At 39.2% G+C, this 16,092-nt stretch overlaps 1 protein-coding gene across 2 annotated transcripts in view; it reads left to right on the top strand.

Moving 5' to 3' along the window:
- Positions 1-16,092, top strand: part of CDK19 (cyclin dependent kinase 19) — a 122,814-nt gene that overhangs the window by 19,606 nt on the left and 87,116 nt on the right. The gene's annotated exons all lie outside the window — the stretch shown is intronic.

The following is a 16,092-nucleotide window of genomic DNA, read 5'->3' as shown; positions in this document are numbered from 1 at the left end:
GAGGGAAATAAATACGAACTTCTAAATGAAGACTTACTTTAAAAAGGAATGTTTTTAAAATGACTTGAAAGAAAAAGATTCTGAAGGATTACAATTACCGTCTGAAGTCCACTTACTAATAATGTATTTTATTTTAGACTAATGGTGACTGGTTGTTCTTTGGTATCTGAGAGCATTTTGTTCTCCACATTTTTAATTTGTTTTGCCAAGTACAGGGAAATTTCATAACAAAATGAAAAGTAGCTCTAATTATATTTTTTTACATGTGTCTTTTATTACATACCTATATTTCCTTCAAATTGGGTAAAAATTAGGTGTTTGTAAATAAAGGTAGAATTTGGTCTTTAAATGTTTTTTTTTGTCTGAAAATGTGCATTACTGACAAAATGCTGGATACTGAGTAGAATTTTGTAATGCAAGTATTTCTTGCATTGCAAAAGGAGTGCACTTGCTTGATTAAATATTTAACTTGTCTTACTGCTGTCACTATGCAGTCAGCTGTTGAATGTATCTTAGGATTGTGCCTAAAGCTTTTTATAATCTGGTAGTGTTGCAGTGAAATACAGCATTCAGATGTGCAATGCAATGTGAGGCATTAGAAGCTCATGGTGTCCATGAACTGAACAAACCACTGGGTTGTGTTTGGTGTAGTGTCCATGGTGATTGTGTATGAAGAGACTTAACAGATGAAACTGCTGTCCTTTTCAAGTGCTTATCACTAGAAGGTCAAGGCCACTCATGGATTTGAGAGGCAGCTGCATTGCTGTCAGTCATTTTACACAGGATTTACCCAGTGACCTTTTTTTGCTAATATTTCTGCCTTTGGAGGAAATAGGAAATCCTTTTAACATCAATACTAGGTTATATTCTTGGTACTACAAAGTCATTTTGGACAATATTGAGGGGTTTTTGTTTCTTGGATTCTTGTTCTTTGTTTTAAATTCTACTGCTGTGGAGATGTGTGGATTAGTCTGAAGGAGACTTTCTTGTGGGCATGATAGCACTGTGATATGGAGCTGGTTCTGTCTACCTGGACAAAACAATGTAAGGAAGGAGAGATTGTCAAATTATGTTTTAACTCCCATGATACATCACTTAAAAAAGAAATTAATAAAGCTTTATACAAAGGTCAGTACAGCTTATGAATTTTGGCATTTACTGTGTAAGTTACTTGGCTGCTTTCAGTTGCTCTTCTGGTAATTCTTCCATGAGTTAGATTTAATGTTTCTTCGTCAAGCCTTATTGTAAAACTCTGTAACCTGAGCTAATGCAGCACATCAGCATTTGCCTCAGTGAAACTTCAGGGCAAATATTAGAATTGTGAAATAGTTGAAAAAAATTACTAAGTTTTTGTCATATGGCCAAAATCAAGTGCATTTTCCATAAAAAGAAACAGACTTTAAATAATGCATCAATAGCTTATCTTGTATTTAAAGGCTTAGATAGGTGATAAGGAGGGTAATGTTTACTGATTAAATAAAGATTATCAGCCTGGACAGAGGCCATTTAAAAAATGTCATGAGTAGTTCTTTTGGCACTTAACCCTTCCCCTTTGCTCCAGCAGCAAAACAAGCCCAAATCACGCTTTGGAAGATGAGAAAATGACAGAGACACCAGTGTAGCTGGTTCTGTGTGTGTACGTTCAGAATATTTTAATAGTTCTGTAAACTTTAGACACTTGACATTGTACTCAAGAAATATATTGCTGAACTGAAAGACATTCAGTCTTACAGTCCAAGACCATTTTGTGTGTCTTATTGCATAGATACCTATAATAGGATCTGCTGGCTAGCTTTCCCTAAAGGAAAAGGCAGATGACTTCTCTTCTGACATTACAAATCAAGTTGGTCTGTCTTTGCTTAGGACTTCAAAACCCATAAAGTTTCTCTTACTGGTATTCAATTGTAGGAGCTTTTTCTGGAAGAAAGTTTATATCAGTAGAAACATCGTATAGGCAGTGGTTCCTGTGGCAAGTGATTGTTGCTTTATTTCAGCTCTAGGGTGATCCCTGCTTAAAGAATCCTTATTTCAGCCAATTCTGCTGTATTGAGTACCAGAATATTAGAAAGGACTCTTTACACCTCAAAGAATTCTGTTCTGTGAGTGTGTAAAAACTGAATTAGTTCCCTGTAACTCAAGTGTGGTCTGAAGACAACTGAAATGCTAACTATTTCTGTGTTCTTGTTATGAGGCAGATTATTGCTTGGCTTAAGCAACAGCATTTTCTGAAGAGCAGAGCTGTAAAATGTGAATGGGAGTAATGAAATAATGTTTCTATTTTTAGATGATTATTTAGTTAATGAATGTGACATTTCTTTCAGCTCCAGGCTTGCATTAGCTTATTTTGGAACCTGAGGTGGGTTGAAAGGAAAACTTTAATTCTGCTGCTTTTGTGTTTTACATTTTTCCTTACCTTATCTAAGTAGGTTCTTTAAAACAAGAAGTGGAGACACAAGAAACAGACCAGAGGAGTATTATTTGTTAAGGCTGTGTTTTCCTGTTGGATGTCTTGGCTGTCATCTGTTAAGAACCACAAGCTAAGACTTTTAAAATCTGCAAACAGGTAGTGGTAATGGAATTTGGTGTTTTTGTATCAAAAAGCACGAGGGTAATACAGCTTTATCTCAGACTTCTTGTCCCATAGGCTGCACTTCCTGTGAGAATACATTCAAGTTAATTCACGGACTTTGTTTTTCACAGTAAAGAGACTATAAACTTTTAATTGTGGATTTTGGGAAAATTTAATTCAGAAAAAATGAATACTAATACGCCTTTTCTTAGTCACTCACCAATAATGTAAATTGTAAATATATAGATATGTATCCTGTCCCTGAGCATGGAAGAACTTCAGTGTAATTGTTATTGGCTTATTTAGCTGATATGATGGGGTTGAAGATGGATTCACTAAGTGAATGGTGCGTGTCAAAAAGCAGGATCATGACCCTGGAATTTAGGAGAGCAGACTTGAGCCTCTTCAGGTATCTGCTTGGAAGTATTCTGTGAGACACAGCCCTGGAGAGAAGAGGGGTTCAGAAAAACTTGTTGATATTCAAGGATCAGCCCGTCCAAACTTAACAAAGTTCCACCCCAGCAAGGGGGAAAGCAAACAAGGGCAACAGGAGGTCTGTGTGGATGAGAAAGGAGCTCCTTATTGAACCTGGACATGAAATGGAATTATATGTGAATTGGAAGCAAGGGTAGGCAGAACAAGAGAAGTATAGAGTTGCTGTTTGATCTTGCAAGAATAGGGCTTAGAAAAGCCAAGGCTGACATGGAGTTGGATCTTGCAAGGGACAAGAAGGGCAGCAAGAAAGCATTCTACAAGTACATGAATGTCAAAAAGAAGACCAAAGAAAATATGAGCCTGCAGCTGTATGGGAATAAGTGGCATGAAAAAGGCCAAGGTACTCAATATGTTCTTTGTCTTAGTGTTTAACAGTCAGTCCAGCCTTCAGGAGTCTTATGCTCTTGAGACCAGAGAGGAAGCTGAGGAAGGAAGCCTTACCTTGCTGGAGGAGGTCCTGGTTAGGGAGCACTTAAACTGGACATTCCCAAGTCTGTGGTACCTGGTGGGTTGCACCCACAAGTGCTGGGTGCTGCTTGGATTTTGTTATGAGTCTACTCTCAGTTATCTTAGAATGATAATGGTGAATATCTTTATCTCTTATTATGGAATAATTATTATGAATTATCTCTTCTTAGAACAAGTATCACTCCTGTTTCCAAGGAAGATCAGGGGAGCTTCAAGTTTGTCAGCTCGACTTTAGTCTCTGGGAGGATGATGAAACAAATCCTCATGGAACCATTTCCAAACACATGCAGGACAAGATGGTGATTGGAAGTAGTCAGCATGGATTTTCAAAGGGATAATAATCCTTAACCAAACTATTTGTCCTGTATAATAAGATGTCTGGCTTGGTGAAGGGGGTGAATGCTGTAAATTCTGTTTATCTTGATTTTCGTAAGGTTTTTAATGGTGTCTTCCATAATATTCTCACAGAACAGCTAACACAGTCTACAGACAAAAATGACTTTATGAAAGGTTTCACATGAACCAGAGACTTGAGTCAAGACTTAGATGTTCTTTGTTCAACTTCTGGTCCTTTCTAGCTTTTTTTGCACCCTCACCAGTAAGAATTTCCCTTCTTCCGAGGATAAATTATGAACTCTAGCCTTCTTCTCTGTAAATAGTGACCTTAATTCTGAACTTAATTCAATTTTTCTATATCAGTGTGGTTTTATAGCTCATTCTTTTTTTCCTTTAGGGGAAAAAGAGACCAGGCTGTTGCAGATTATTTAAATGGGAGAAGCAGAGCCACAAACCAGCATTGCTAGCCTAGTGTTTTTTGAGTGCCCTAAAGTGGTGCTGCTTTGCCCTGTGGGAATGTTGGGTCTGGGTCCTCTAACCATTTTAGTTGCCACATCCTGTGCCTGTGTGTGCTGGTTTTTAGGGGAGGCTACTCCTTCTGGGAGGCCTTGATATGGTGCCAGTATGCTGTGGCACACTAGTGGGAGCATCAGTTGGCCTTTGTTGTTCAAACTTGCATTTATGGGTTCAGGCTAAAATAAATTCAGACTATAATGTTAAATGAGTTACTGAAAGCTCAGTTGAACAATTTAGCATGCACAAATCATTCTCAGTCCTTTTACCTACTTATGCAGTATATGTTCCAAAGTAGTACAGCATACAAATATTTTGGTTCCTGAGGGTGGGCAAAGTTTTAGAAGTTTTACAGGCTTCTTCTTTGCAGTCTTTTTGTGTTTGTCAGATCTCTTGAAGGTGACGCTTTCTCACTATATTTACATTCTTTTCTGCCTCCCTGCTGTCCATTGCCTTCCTTTCTGTGTGGGCAGTTGTTCTGGGGTTGTGTCCCCTTCTTCTTGGGTTTGGCTATGCTGTGATGTTGTGCTGCTGAAGCTGAGCCAAGGAAATCAGCCAGACTTACCATCTCCATGTAGAAGCACTTTGTGCCTTTGCCACACGTTTCCTCTGCTGCCATTGGCAGCGTGGCACAGGACTCAAGGGGACACGTTGTGCTTTGCTGGTAGAGCTGGTAAAACTTACTTGCTTTTACCTCTGTCAGATGCTGCACATCATTTACAAGCCTCTCTCACCTCCCTGGCTGGAAACTGCTTTGTCAAATGAACTCAACATGAAGTTACTTAATTTGAGACTGTAGACCAGGCTGGCCTTAAACCTCTTTGACCTGTCTGCATCTCTTAGTGACATGGAAAAAGTCAGCTGTACAGGAATAATGGTAACTTTTCAACATTTATAAAACACTTAAAAGATTTGTAATGCCATTGGCTCTCTTCAGGTGAAGTTGCATAAAACTCATAATAGGTACAAATTCTGTGCTTCAGCTATGTCGACCTTTTCTTTGTCCATGACTATCACAGCGGCTTACAGTTTTTGCTGCTGTGTAGACTTATGTAGACTTTGGTCCCTGGCTTTGTTGGAGGCAAGGTTGAGTAAAAAAAAGGCTTTTAAAAAGTCTACATACCTGAGTACATTTGCTGTAGGAGATTCCTTTTGAATGTCAGGATTTCTTTTCCCATGCCAAGACAGAATAAATGAGTAGAACATTTGGCAATGTAAAATCTCCCCATAAATTCTCTACTACCTAATTAGAAAAGATTGTTTATGGAAACTTTGAAACTCCACTCCCTCTTTCAATAGCTGGAGGTAGTGAAATAACTGAAAAAACGTTTTTTTTAAAGGGATTTTTATTAGAGAGCTAAGGCATGTGTTGGCTAGAAGTGTCTATGCATTGTGAATCAGCTGGAAAAAGGTTTTTTGGTTCAGCTACGTGACAACTTGTGTTTTGCATGCCATAGGAAGAATAAGAGCTCACTGTATTAAATGATCTAATCTTGTATAATCTGTGTAATTTAAATGCTTTTTGTGTAAGGGAGTACTTAAATTCCTGCTTCAGTTATTCTTCAAAAGGTTTCTGTGGATATTTTTTGTCTTCTTTATTGCTTCTGAAAGAACAATTAACTTCATTAAATAAAAAAGTACACAAGTAGTAAATATGTGGAATAAAGCTATTTTTGTTTAATCAATTAAGTTGATGTTTCTATCAGACCATAAAACAATGTAGTGTTTATGAAAATAAAGTTTCACAGCTTGTAGTACAATTTTATATCAAGAAATTGGACAAAAGTAGAGCATCATCTGAAGCTATTGTTCAGATGCTCCATTGTCTTAACTATAGCTATGTCCTTCAGCAATTTAATAACAAAGAGTATGCAGAGGAGAAAGGAAAAGGAAGATGCTGCTTTTTGATTTCTAAATGCAAAATTTGCAACTTATTTTCATGCATAAGTTCCTTTTCTTTTCTTGAAGTTGTGTTTCTGCTCAAAGCAGGAGAGCAATATCAGTACATCTATGGCAAGTACTTTAAAAAGAAGAAAAAGTAAGCTTTTACCCCATTCTAACATGGTATGAGCCGAGGAAACATCTTTGTGAGTTTGAAACTTGACATCAGTTAGGATATAATCCACATTCCCCGTGCAGCTGACTAGGGAGAATGACTTCAGTGCTGTTTAGGCTCAGTTATTTTCACTTTGTATTTGCTGTTTTGTTCAGATTCTGAATATTATCAGAACACACAAATGGTGCCTTCAGAGGAAATGAACAAAAACCCAAAACCAACCTGCTTCAGATTAAGCTTTAGGCAGCAACGCACTGAAAGCAAATAGCTGCTTTATCACTCAGATAAAGAAAACCAGAGTTGCCAATAATGCAAAGAAGAGATTTTTAAATACTTACTTGCCAAACTTGGATGCGCCCTGCAAGACTCTGTGTATGTGTTCACAAGTGAGCATCTATGCTTACACAACATATATACTTACACATTTTAAAGCTTCAGCTGGAATGTTTTGTAAATCATGTTCTTTTCGAATTTGCCATAAACTTTCAGTTTCCTGTTTCTCATTCTTTCTTTCACATTGCATTCCTTATGCTCCTCCATTTGTGCTTTCCCAGTAAAGTAAAATTAGTTTGTACCTGTTTTCAGTTTATTCTGTGTGGAGTTGTAAAATTGTTTGAATTAATATATTGAATTTGCATAACTAGAATGTCTCTAATTTAACATTACATGTAGCTACTTTTATGCCTCAGGCTGAGAGGTGATGGCATGGGTTATCAGATGATGGATTACATTTAACTTGGAACTCCTATTATTGAATCGTCCACTTCATTTAGAAACAAGCTCACATTTTCCTATTCAGCCTTTCATAAGCAGTGTAATAGCAGAAGCTCTTGTTGCACTTGATGTCCCTTGTAACTATCAAATCAAGGTGAGCTTCATCTCTCCTGACACCATTCCTACGTGCCTTGGCAAGGTCTGTAAACTCCTCCCATGTAGCCTGTCCCTGTGTGCACCTCTCTGTACACTGGCATTTGAGCTCTGACAGTCTGGTAAGCCAGACAGGTCTACTTGTATTTCTTAACAGACCTGCCAGTTTGCCTGAGCAATTTTGCTCTTCAGAACTGCTTCCTGTGGCTACCTACCAGTTTCTTCAGTAAGCTGTAGTGTGCTGTTCTGAAGCTGCAGGTCTGTGCTCTGCCTTCTTCACTCAGGGTCTTAGAATCATAAGCTAATGGAATGGCTTGGGTTGGAGGGGGTCTTAAAGATCATCTAGTTCCATCCTTCCTGCCTTGGGCCAGAGATCAGCCACCACTAGATCAGTTTGTTCAGGGCCCCATCCAACCTGACCATGAACACTGGGAGAGACGGGGCATCCACAGCTTCTCTGGGCATCCTGTTCTAGTTCCTCACCACACTCTTAGTAAAGAATTTCTTCTTAACTTCTAAAAAAATCTTTCCTCTCTTTTTAAATTTAAAATTCTTCTCCCTTGTCCTATCACTGTCTGCCCATGTAAAAAGTCCCTCTCCTTTTTATAAGCCCCCTTGTACAAAATACTAGAAAGATGCAGATGATCTCCCTGCAGCCTTCTCTTCTCTGTGCTCAATAACCGCAGGTGTAGTTGATGGTTGCAACAGCCAAAGCTACCTTGTCAAATCTCCAGCTAGTTCTTCCTTGTTGGAGAACAACTGTGTGCTACCTTTATTGGCCCTTCCAATATGTATATCAAGAAGCTGTTCCTGATAGCTTCCCAAAATTAACTGAGTTAATTCCAGTGGATGTCAAGGAGGTAGATGTCTTCTCATAAGAATCATGGCTTGTGGATCAGAGACTTCTCTGAATTTAGAGGAGACTTCACCCTTTTCCCCATCTTATCAGATGGTTCTGTAATGTACTCCCAACGCAATGTCCTCCTTGCTGGTCTCTCTGGTGTCCCAGATCCATAAACTGCCTGAGACTTGTTGCTTCCCATGGAGTCTGTGAGGCAGAAATGAAATACTATTGGTAGTGATTAAACTGGATAAATTTAATACAGAACAGAGATGGCTGGATTGCAAATGGATCATCGCTAGAATAAAAAATTCTAGGAATTTGATCAAATGTTCCTTCTTTTCCCCAATAAATTACCTGGTATTGTCTTCAGCCCTGTGTGTGCCTAAGTGAATAGTGTTTTTAGTCTGCAGTCATATTTTACTCTGCAAGTTTTTGTGTGCAAATTGTAGTCAGCTTTATTATTGAAGGCAAAATGTCACCTTCTACTAAAACTTTATCGACTTAATTGAATTCCATTATGTGAACAGTTTCAGTGTGGTGTTTGTTTTCTTGTGAACCTCTATGTCTTATTTCTGTGGTAAACTGAACAGTAGCTCTTTTTAAATACAGCTTCTACTGTATCCTACTGAGATTTTTCTTGTCTTTATGATGACTTCAGATGTAAATGTTGGGGGGTTTTAAGATACAGGAAGCCTTTCCTGTCTTGACACTATACTTGAGAGTAGAGCACAAAGTGGATAGCCTGGTGTCTTTAATTCTGTGATCCATCTTACAGTGTTTGCATTTTGATAAATGCAATTTGATAAAGACTATATGAGCATCATAGTCTTGTTCTGTGCTCCATTTGGCCATCAAATTGGCAAAATGCTTCTGGCTTGTAGAAAGAGCGTCACACTCATGCTTCCTCTGCCACTGCAGTGTCAGGATGCTTCCTGGAGCCTGCCTGTTGCCTGCATATTGTGGATGTACCAAGTTGTGGGTATGTGAATATGCCACAAGTGTACTTGGCCTTGAGCTTTTTCATGTGCCACCACTTGAGCATACTGAAGTTAATGTAGTCCAGGCAGGCTGTACTTCTGGAAAAAATTATTATTTTTTGAATATGTGGAATATTGAAAAAAGCTATCAGTAGAATGATTTTTGATTGGTGGCAGTTATGAAATGGGAGATCTACTGCCAGTTCTTGAAGACATTGAGTCCCTGCCTTTTCTTTCTGTGCCATTGAACTTAGTCCATCCCATGGCCCCTGCAAAGTTTATTTCCCAACTGTCATTGTCTTTCCATATTTTCACTTGCTTATTAGATTACTTCAGTTTCATTTTTACCTCAGTTGCCTTTTGTACTATTTCCCTTGCTTTCCTTTATCTCCAGATGTCTTTAATATTTACAGGCAATATAGTGGTTTTGTGTCTGCTAGTTCTATCTTGGATCCATTCGCGTTTGATTTCTCTAAGCTCCTACCCTAAAAAAGCTTCTTATTACTGTGATTAATGATCTCTGTCTCTGACCAAACTCCAAGGTTTGTTCAGTATCCTCATTTGCCTTAATATCTTTGCACTTCAGACTTATAATTGTTTCTTCTTTTTTGACATGTTATATTTGTTGTGTATTAGTGATTTTCTGCTTGCCTAGGTTTTACCTAGTCTGTTTAATTTTTCTCAGCATGGGTGATCCTTGCTCCTTTACATTCTGTCTCTAAATATTATACTTGTGGCCTAAAAAATACTTTACTGTTGCGAAATTGTCTTTTGTACTGTTTCACATTTTAAATTCTCTGAACTTTGCTCAAAGCCATGCAGTCAAAATAAGGAATTCTACTGTGATTTTATGTTTAATAATTTTCAGCTATCTCCATTGTTCAGATTTTCAGTCTAAGGCCAGATGGATGATTTCATTTTTGCTTCTTCTGGGCATCTGAAATCCAGACCATTTTCAAGCTTTTCTTTTTTATCCTCGGTTCTTTTGGAGCTCATGCGTTTTTGGGGGTTTTTTTCCCCAACGGAGATGAGCCTGGAAAACAGATCGATGGTGCTTTCTCACTGGGATTATTTTTATAAAATTATAGAATGGTTTGGGTTGGGAGGGATCATCCAGTTCCAATCCCCCTTCCATGGGTGGGGACACCTTCCACTAGATCAGGTTGCTTCAAGCCCCATCCAGCCTGGCCTTGAACACTGCCAGGGATGGGGCATCCACAGATTCTCTGGGCAACTTGTGCCAGTGTCTCACTCCTGGCACAATGGAGAATATCTTCCTAATATCTAATCTAACCCCACCCTTTTTCAGTATAAAGCCATTGACCCTTGTCCTGTCACTACATGCTCTTGTGAAAAGCCCCTCTCCGACCTTAATGATCCTGCAATTTCAGTTTCTGTGTTTGTTGGTCTTCCATCACGTGCAGATGGGAAAAAAAATAAATCCATCCATCTTGCTAAAGCATGCAAAGGAATTTGGTCATGCAGTGCACTTCATTGTTGTTGTTAACATTTTATCAATATTTGTAGAATTGTGGTGAGTTTAAGGCAACAAAATGCGTCTTCAAAGTTTAGTCTGCTGCTTCTCTCCTGAATTTGGCTAGAGGACACTAGTGAGTGTCTGTAAGGGATGAGTCCCTTTAGTGCTAGAGTAGCTCCAGTAACCCAGAGGGGTAGCAGTGAAAGTGACTGTTTCTGCACCACATTCTGGGGCACTGAGCTGGCAATTCTAGATTTGATAATACTTGCTCACAGACTACTCTTAAGCTGCAGCGTTTTCAGCTTGGCAGCTTGGCAGTCATGGTGGTGGAACCTGGCTGAATACAGAGCCTCAAAGTGACTGTTGCTTGGCCAAAGGACAGTGACACAGCTGTTGCTTTTAGTGCATGTGAAAGTGGGCTTGAGTGTATGCAGTCTAATAAATATGGGCTTAATGTTAAAAAGTCACAGCATTTGGCTGCATTAGTGGCGATGAGGGAGCAGTGGGGAGAGCAAGTGTGCAGAGTGACTTAGGCTGATATTGCCCTTTTACAGTGCATGATGCTCAGAAAGATTCTGTTGTCTAGGTAACAGAGTCTGTACTTCATTTCTTAAGAAAGATGGAACAGATGTTCCTACAAGAAGCAACCAATTATCACCAGTGAGAGCACTGGCAGTATTTAAACTAATTGCTTTGTTGTTACATACAGTTCAATTCATAGGCTGTGAATAGTGAAGAAAATGTAAAGGAAGGACTCTTCCTTGCATGGCTTTTCCTGAATGAGGGTTTTAAAAAATTTTGCAGTTTATAAAATTGCACTCATCCATGTGCCTTTTGAGACTTCCTTTTATCACTCCTTTTTTCTCTATATCATCCAGTCTTTTCTATTTGATATTTGTAGTGTCTCTTTCATGATCCACTGAATCCCATTGCTCCATCACATTTGTGTCAGATCACATTAATTTATTTTGTTTATTTAAAATACCTAAAAATCTGAAGGCAGTGGGATAGAAGGATGCTTGCAGTGGAGTTAGAGATGGAAAGACTTTTCTAAGAGATGTGTTTTCTTAGATTTAATTTTTTTTTTTTTTGGGTGGCACAATCCAAGCACAGCAAGTCAGCTAGGGACTGTGCTATGAAAAGCCGGGGCAAAAGGATGCCATACAGAATGGTGTATACATGAAACCCCACCATGGGCTCCTTAAATGGGGACACAGATTGTGTGTGCTGAGGTAAGCAGGTGGTGACAGTGGCAAGAAAGAGAAGAGCTGAAGGTGACAGTGAGGAGCAAGGAGTGCCCAAGCTCTTTCACTGCAGCATTTCCCAGCAGTGTGCCTTGTTTGTGTGAAAAGTTGTGCTAAAGAAACTTCTTGTATGGATTCAAGTATTTGTTTTCTTTATGGATATGGCTTTGTTAGTCTGGGATGTTGTTGTAGTCCTCACAGCATAAGATATGCTCCTGTCTTTTATAAGAGATTTAGGGGGAGGTTTGCGTGTAAATCTACTTTTATACTTTGGGATAAAAAGCTGATGTTGGGTATTAAAAAAGGAGAGAGGGCATTGGGACCAGATTCTCAGGGCACTGTTTGTGAGTCCTTAGCAAAGCTAAGCTATAATGTTATGCATTTTAGACAAAAGATCTGGCCCATTGCCTGAACTTTTCCATGCTTCTTGCCAAATAAAAGGGCAAATATTCTATTTTTTAGGTAGGACATTTCAAAAACATGTTTTTTGTCTTGGCAATAATAGGATAAGGGAAGAATCCTTGTCTTGTTCTCGCTTTTGTTTTTCCTCTGATAAAGGACTTGCTGTTTTGATTTTTATCTAACGGTGGAAAATGTCATAATGGGTGGAAACAAAGTGCATGTTGCTCTTCTTAGATTATTTGGCTGAATTATCCTATTGTATAGTAGTGACATGCTGATTGGGACAAAATGTCTTACTACATTCAGTTATCTCAATAACCATTATAAAATATTTGCAGTCTTGAGTAGGAAAAAATATTAATTCTAGGGTTTTTAAATCTTTTTTACCAGACTCCTTGCATGTAACTTGTAATCTTTTACTTGTCCTTCCTCCAACTCTGGCTCTTTGCTTTTCAAATGTTATCTCTAATTTTTATTCCAAACTTTTTCTTTATTGTGCAGTTTATTCTTTCAATAGTATCCTTCACAGTCTGTTGCTTAGACCTCTTTATGATATCTGTTGTGTAAGTATTTACAACTTCTCATTTGTGACTTCATTCCTGCTTGCTTTTCTTCTGTTGATACGGTTTTTGATTCTCCTTGCATTTCCTAATTTTCTCACAGGCTCTGTTAGCAATATTTACTACTTTTGCTGCTTCTTTTGTATTCTAGACTACTTATAATAAAATCTTAATCACCTTCTCCAGATTTTTCACCTGCTTTTATGAGAATTTCCTCCATTTTTGCAGCTTAATTATATCACATATTGCTAGTGCCAGGTTCTTCTTATCACCCTTGACATAAACTTTGAGCCCTTCTCTTCTTCTGCCACCCCTTTCTGTACAAATTATTTCAACTGGTTTTATTCCTGAAGGTCGTGCTCAAAGAATAAAAGCATTTGATGAGGACGATTTATTTTTCCATTTTCTGTCCTTGGAAATAGAAGTTTCTTCCTTATGCTCCTTCTTTTCCCAGCACGGGTTCATTTCCCTTATGCCTCGTTTTTTCTTTTTTCTGACCTTCTGCTCACAGCACAGCCTGCCATCATAAGTAACCTCACTGTCATGGGAGCTAATGCTTAAAAGAGGAGAGCAAGAGGACAGTTTTGCCAGAGGGTTGGTGTGCCTCTGGACTTTGTGCCAAGGTTAGGAGGAGCGTTTGCTATGTTGGACACATTTCTGTGCTTCTCTCCTCCCTTGACATTTTTGTATTTGCCCTTTGCTTTCTCGTCCACTACACTTTATCTATGTTCCTCCCACACAGTTCATTCCTTTTTACACTTCCATATCCCACTCCTCAGCTCACTAACATATTTTTTTGTGTCTTCAGCTTTGCTAGTGTCCACTGCTTTTTTTCTCTCCTCCCCTCCTTCCCTACTGTTTCCACAGCCAGTTGAATTCCTCGTCACTGATATACCATTGTAGTCCATGAATCCTTTTCACATGGTCTAACATCTTTCTCCAAGGTCTTGCAGTGAGGATAACTCACTGAGGATAACTCACTCTCATTCCAGCTCTGCCATTTCTCCTGCTCAATGTTGCTGAGCAGAGCAGCTGGTAACATGCACCTGTGTTCCTCTCCTCCTGTGGCTGCCATGCTGATTTCCTTCTCCCTGGGATGGGTCTCCTGACAAGCTTTTCCTTCACCTTCTTCCTGCCTCTCTTTCTGGAGTGAGTTTCACGTCCACTGCCCCATAACAAGTCAGCCTTCTTCTCAGGGACTGAATTAAGCAGGGAAGAAGTGAGGGATGCTTTCTCCTTTGCGTTAGTGCCAGAGCTGTCTCTGAGCTGCATCATTTAATAGCTCTAAAGGTTTTTCTACAGAGTGGGCTCAAATAGCTTTTTTTTTTTCCCAAGGGAAAAAGAAGCACCAGGTGGCAGTTTGACGATCAAAATTTGCTTAGCCTGATTTTATTTCTTTGCTAACCTGTGCAGAGGTGCAAAAGATCTCATAATACCGTGCAGCTTGTGTAATAAAATTACATTTATGTCTGTCATCTTTGAATTTTAATGTAGTGGAAATGGGAGAGAAAGTATCCTCCCTATTTACAGACAGCAGTGGCTTCTTGAATGACCATTACTTCAGTGCAAGTTGAGGGTAGGGGCAGAATCTTTGTCACTCATCTTCTGTAAAGAGCTCCAAGATTAGCAGCAGTCAAAAAAGCAAATTCAAAGTCACTAGAATGATTTTCCAGTGAGTTTCTTAAGTCAAGACCTGAGAGCAAATCACACTTGGTCAGCTCCATAAATCCCTATGTTCAGATGATGAGTGTCCTTGTGCCATCTCGGTCTCTTTCCACTTTAGAAAGGATACAGTAGCCCTAGTAAAGGTAGAGAGAAGGGGAATCAAAACAGTTGGTGATAGAAAACTAGGGGGTGGGGAGAATGTGATAAAATAAACATAGCAGGTAATCTCGCCCCTGAGGAGTTGCAGCTGTGCTAATTACCAGAGATTAGGAGCAGGCCTGTCCTTAACAGGCCACAGCTGTGTCCAGTGAGAATGAGAGCTATAAAGGAGGGGGTCAGCTGGGTGAGGAGGGGTTGGAGTTTTTTGGCTGTGCTGTGGAGAAGAAGGAGGAGTCAGTGCTGTGAGGAGCTGCCTATGAGAAATCACCAAGAGGGTATGGAACTTTTGCAATAAGATGACAACAGAAAACTACTTCTGTATGAGGAGAAACAAAGTAGACAGGGAGGCTGTGGGGTGGAAGGGAGGGAAGCTGAAGGAAGATGTGGGAAGTCTAAATTCACAGACTTAGATGGGAAAGTTAACTGTGGGATTGTTATTCAATGTTTATCAGAGCAGAAGAACTAAGGCAACTGAAGGAAGATAGCAGTCTCTGGTTCTTAAATCCCTGATGGTGGGTTGCTGGAAGCTGACTGCTCATATCAAAAGAGGCTTGTACTGTCTGTGTACTGCTCAACCTGTTCTTTTCCTTGGTGTTTGCCTCAGCTATGTTGGGGTAGGATAGTAAGCAGACTTTAAATGAGTCTTGAGTCTGAATCACATACAGCAGCTCTTCTTTGACTAGGGACGCACATGTGTTTTGTGGTTTTATTGCAGTGGTGTTCTTATAAAATGGCTAAATGGTTTATGTGAATAATCAGGTGTTCACTAGTGCCCAGACTAGAAAATTAGAAGCAATAAATATGCAGGAGGCTTGCTGTATTCTTAGTGGGTCATGGCATCGTTGTATAAGAAATTTACTTAACTTCTAAAAGATGAAGTTCTTTTTCTTCAAGCAGTCTGAAGTTGTTTTAGAAGGAAGATGCACGTAAACGAGTGCTGTAGTTTTTGCTGGAATTAGGAAAATGTTATTTGTTGCTGCTAATTGCATGCTTAATGAGATACTGGAAGAGTTCTGTTGGAGGTCTTGAGTGACTTCTAATTAGTCCTTTCTTCATAACATCTGGGACAGTGTCTGCAGTCAGTTCTCAGGAAGAAAGTCTAGTGTGAGTGTTTGTAGTAGGTTGTTTTCAGGGCCACATGGCTTTTGCTGCCTTGGGCAAAAACTCAGCTCACTATCCATTTGCTTGGAGTCAAAGTCTGTTTAGAGAAGGGTTATATTCATTGGAAGATAAATGCATAGTGCCACATGCTTAACTTCCTATGTTGGTAAATATTAACCAGTTACTAATTTCTTCATCTGATAACCACCTAATATTGTTTCCAAAGCTTTCTTACAAAATTGATCTGGTTTCTTATGGGTTGCTGTAAGAGCATATTTACCATACCTTGTTTATATTTCTGTCCCTCTTACCAAATTCTGTAATTTGCTTTAAATCACCCTTTTGAGCCTTCCTGACCT

The sequence above is a fragment of the Zonotrichia leucophrys genome, chromosome 3 (genome assembly GCF_028769735.1).
Source record: "Zonotrichia leucophrys gambelii isolate GWCS_2022_RI chromosome 3, RI_Zleu_2.0, whole genome shotgun sequence".
NCBI classification, from domain to species: Eukaryota; Metazoa; Chordata; class Aves; order Passeriformes; family Passerellidae; genus Zonotrichia; species Zonotrichia leucophrys.
Note: the sequence above shows the minus strand (reverse complement) of the source record. Positions and strands in the feature narration are given on the sequence as shown.